At 41.2% G+C, this 5074-nt stretch overlaps 1 pseudogene; it reads left to right on the forward strand.

Annotated features, from left to right (window-relative positions):
- The window catches only part of LOC102864795, an 18535-nt pseudogene extending 14555 nt beyond the window's left edge, over positions 1-3980 (forward strand).
- Positions 3981-5074: the final 1094 nt, after the last annotated feature.

Consider the following 5074-nt stretch of genomic DNA (forward strand, 5'->3'; position numbering starts at 1 on the left):
ATTTTGTTTTCAGAAAACCAAAAGAGAAGAACTTGATTGGCATTTTTTAAACCAAAGAAACTGAAGAACGAATTCAAGCCTTCAGTTGTAATACTTAAGAACACTCTGGGCAGAATATAGATTAACCCAGGAAGAATCAAAAGAAAATGGAAGGAGTGCACAGTCATGGTCTCAGAAAGAATTAATTTATACATAGGAATTTCATCAAACAACATATGATGAAGAGGCAATAGTGATGAAAGGGGAAGTTCAAGCTACTCTAAAGGAACTGGCAAAAAAATAAGGCCTTGGGAATTAATGGAATACATATTTCAGCAAACAGATGTGGTCCTTTATGTGCTCACTAGGTTTTGCCAAGAAATCTAGAAGACAACTACCTGGCCAACTGACTGTAAGAGATTTATATTTATCCCCACTCAACAGAATATGGAAATTATCAAACAATATCACTAATATCACGTGCAGGCAAAATCCTGATGACGATTATTTTTTAAAATGGCAAGAATAGTACATCAAAAGAACTACCAGTAATATAAGCAGAGTTTAGAAGAGGCCATGGCACTAGGGATATAATAGTCAATGTCAGATGGATCTTGGCTAAAAGCAGAGAGTACCAGAGGGATGTCTATCTGTTTCATTCCTAATGCAAAAGGACCATGTATGTGGATCACAACAAATTGTGTCCAACATTGAGAAGTATGGGAATCTCAGAACACCTGATTGTGCTCATGCAAAGCCTATACCTGGACCAAGAAGCAGTTATCAGAACAGAGGAAGGGAACAGTACCTGGTTCAAAATCAGGAAAAGAGTGTGTTGGGGATGTGTTCTATCTGCACACCTTTCCAATCTATATGTAGAACATATCATTCAGGAGGCTGGACTTTATGTGGTGTAATGTGTCATCAGAATTGGAGAAATACACATCAACAACCTGCATTATGCAGATGCCATAACTTTTTTGCTCACTAAAACTGAGGACCTGAAGTACTTGCTGCAAATGGTCAAAGACTGAAGTCTTCAATATAGATTGAAGTTCAACCTCAAGCAGATAAAGATTTTCATCACTGAGCAGCACCATGATAGATGGAGAAGAGATTGAGATTGTCAACAATTTTAATTTGCTCAGTTCCAATAATCAACATTCTTGATACCAGTAGTTAGGAAATAGAAAAGACAAATTGCATGCCATCAGGGAACCTCACCAGAGTGCTAAAGAGCAAAGACGTCAGTCTAGAGACTAAGGTGCTCCTGATCCAGGCCATGGTCTTCTCAATGGCTACTGCGCATCAAAGAGCTGAACAATAACTAACCATGACAGAAGAAGAAATGATACTTTATGAGTTGTGGTGCTGGAAAAAGAGTATTGACCATACCATGGACTCCCAGGAGAAGAAACATATTTTCCCTTGAGAGAGTAAAACAAGCTTCTCCTTGAAGGCAAGGATTTTTAAGCTCCACCTGACATACTTTGGGCAAGTAGCCAGGAAGGACCAGTCCTAAGAGAAGGACATCATGCTTGGAAGGATGAAGAGACAACATAAAAGAGGAAAACCCTGGATGAGATTGATTGAAACAGTAACTGGGGTGATAGGTGTGTCAGAGACAGTGAGATTGGCTCAAGTTAGAGTTCAGAGCTAAATTGCTATGAGTCAAAAGTGACTTGATAGCACAAAACAACAACAACAGGGATTACACCTGAAGTTTGGGTTTTGTGGGGATTTTTTTTTAGGGAGTGGAAAATGTGCCCTTTTTTATATACTGATTTACATACAAAGTTCATAAAATTTCTATGTATTGTTTTTCACACTGAATCTGAAGATTTTTTAAAAAAATTCATCACAACTGGACCCATAAAGAACATCATGATAAATGAAGAAAAGATTGAAGTTGTCAAGGATTCTCTTTTCCTTGCATCTACAATCAACATCCACGGACGCAGTAGTTAAGAAATTAAACAACATATTGACTGATCTGCTACCAAAGACTTCTCTAAATCAATGAGTAAACTTGTCTCGTTAAAGACTAAGGTGCCTGACCCAACCAATGGTCTTTTCAATTGCTTCGTATGCTTGTGAAAATGGGACAATAAAAAAGGAAGACCAAAGTAAAATTGATACCTTTAAATCATGATGTTGGCAAAGTATATTGAGTATACCATGGACTAGGTAGCATTATCTTTAGGGAATTGTGTTGTTAACATAAAGGCAATATTTCTCTGGCAGTTCAAAAATACTGGTAGCTCTGGGCAATCACCTCTTTGTGATTTACTTCCTCAGAAAACCCACTAGTGGGTCAGTTCTGACTTAATGCAATGACAGTAAAACCAAATGCAGATCACTGGTGGCCTCCAATGTAAGGTATTACGCTGCCAACCCACAGGTACGCAGTTTGAATCCAAAAGATGGGTAGTCTCCTTCTGTTTGTGATTAAAGCCTCTGAAAAGCCACTGAAGGCTCAGTTATGGGTAAGTTCTGAATCAACAACAATGAACAACGATAACAATCTGTCTTAGAAGAAATGCAGCTGGCCTGCACGCGCCGCAGCTGGGCTAGAGCCTTCACTGGAACCGCCAGCCCGCACGATCCTTTTCTTTTCCTCGTACAGCGGAGCCGCCGGGAGCCCCAGCGCAGTCGCTCCGGCAGAGGGCGCGGGCTGCACAAGGCGACTCCTTGTGGTAGGGCTGGAGCCGCGCCTGCGCTGCCGCCTTCGCCTCAGCGTGAGCACAGAGCCTCGGTCGACCCGCAGCTCCAGAACGCCCCGCCGGGCCGCGCCCGCCGCCTGCCCACCCATCCGGGCGGGGCGAGAAGATCCAGGTGGTAATTGGGAAGAAGTTGGAGGAGGCGGCGAAGGCGTAGAAGTCTTCCGGGTCCCTGGAACAAGACAGCTCCAGTGCAAGCAGCCCCGGCCCCAGCCATCATTCCAGAAACCCCAGAACCAGAGATGACTAGCGGCAGATACAGACGTCCTGGAGCCAGGTTAACCACGAGGAAGACACCACAAGGGCCACCAGAGATCTACAGCGACAAGCAGTTCCCTTCCCTGTAGTCCACTGCCAAGCACGTAGAAAGCCGGAACAGGTACTTAAAATGAATGCTACCTGGAGTTAAATGACCACATATGGCGGCATATCCATATGTCATTTAGGGACACGAATTTTTTAAAAATAAATAAATAAATAAAATGGGAAGACCTGTAAATGACACCAGATGGAAATATTGTTTGTTTGGGTGACTTTAAAAGTGAATCTCTGTCTTTTCTCTTGAGAGTACAGCTGGCTTGAATTTAAACCTCCACTTGGACTTGCTCCTTGCTCCTTGCTCACACACAAGATATGTCAGGGGCTGCCTTGAGAGGGCAGTAACTCACCACACTCATCCTGACCTGATCTGATTGGCTCCCACAAAACAGAAGTGAGGAGAAATCATGGGATCATGAGTAGGACTTGACTTGAACGAGAAAACTGTTACCAATTGTCTGTTGCTTACTGAAGGTCCGTCTTAGAAGGAATCATCATGTTATTAGAAAATTTTTTATCCCGTTGTTTTCTAGGTAGTCCTGAAATAGGTACTCATTTGAAAGTTTTCATAGACTTGCTGTCATAGAAAATAAGACCATAAAGTTTCACACAGTATTCTGGGTTTTTGTTCGATTGAAGCCTTAAAAAAATTTATTTTATAAGGATTTTTATATACTAATTCTCCCCCGGTTTTCCCCTTCTTCAAGATTCTTCTTTTAAAGGGTGGCACTTTTGGTTGTTTGGTTTTTTCTTTCCTTTTAAAGAAGAATATTTTCAATACAACCTAGTGAAGTAATATTTACTGATTGCATTCCTTTTCCCTTAGGGATAAAGAACTAAAGAAAAGCTTTGAAGTAGTAAGACACAAAAATAGAGAGGTAGGGATGAGATTTCAAAAAAACAGGCCCTCAAACTTCAGCTGTGCTTGAAAATCAGAAAAGCAACCCCACACAGTACAATTAAGGAATGGTCTTTGCTCTTTGCTAACAACCCTCCTAAGGTAACTAGACTCCAGTGAAGCACCATGAGCAGCCATTCATTGCCTCATCTCAGCTAGCTAGATTCACAGCAGTGATGCAGACCACTCTAAGAAATCAGCCCTATTGCACTTTGGAAGTTTCCAGTGTCACTACTCCTCTTTATGTATAGTAGATTTAGGGGGGAATTTCTCATTGTGATACAACAACAAAACAACCAACCAAATCAAAACCTCCAGCCAGTGGTCATTTGAATATCTCTTTCTGTTCGGACACTGAGCCATCTTAAGGACTGACTACCTCAGATTTGCTGCATTCACTGTGGACTCCACATGGATTACAACTACTGGATAAGAAGGTGATATCCAGCAAGTGTCCATACAAAATTTGAAACCGGCTCTACTGGATTCCTAGCAAATCCAACAGAAAGTCAGCCATCTGGGTTCTGAAGTGACCTTACTTAACCTGCCCTGTGCCCCCTCCTTGAGGAATACTTTCTGTCATAGGCTGGGGCTATGTTAGACTTCTGGAACATGCTGCTTTCTAAAGGACTGATGTGTTCAGATTATTTGTGTAGGGCTGTGATTCATACTTTAAACCATAAAGTTGTATTCTGAAGTAACCACAAATTCAACCATTCTTGAGTCCACCAAGGAGGGAATGGGTTGGGGTAATTTTGTTTCTTCTAGTAATCTTCTTATATGGGTAGTGCTTTTTTTATGTTTTACAAATAAGTTTGTGCTCGCGCTCTCTCTCTCTCTCTCTCTCTCCTCTCTCATTTTCTACATTGCTTTGACTTGGTAAATGTTTTTTAACAGAGAATATTGTTTTGATTGGTACTGTTACATGAATTTGCCAATCTTTAGACTGGCACCAAAAAGCCTTTGATTAAAAGGATAGTGGTTGGCGATTAGGGATTCCTACTTCAGGTGCTGCTAAAGTCTTAGTTGGGTCTCAGTTGAGTAGGAAAGGGCAGGCTGAAGGTTTCATTAACTGTTCTTTTTTTATTTCTTTTTTTTAAATTTAGGTTGTTTATTTTTCATTTCAATGAACATCTACAGAGATTTTGGGATTCCATTC

Source organism: Elephantulus edwardii, unplaced genomic scaffold (assembly GCF_000299155.1).
Source record: "Elephantulus edwardii isolate Elephantulus edwardi_28Jun2011 unplaced genomic scaffold, EleEdw1.0 scaffold00184, whole genome shotgun sequence".
Taxonomy (NCBI): Eukaryota; Metazoa; Chordata; class Mammalia; order Macroscelidea; family Macroscelididae; genus Elephantulus; species Elephantulus edwardii.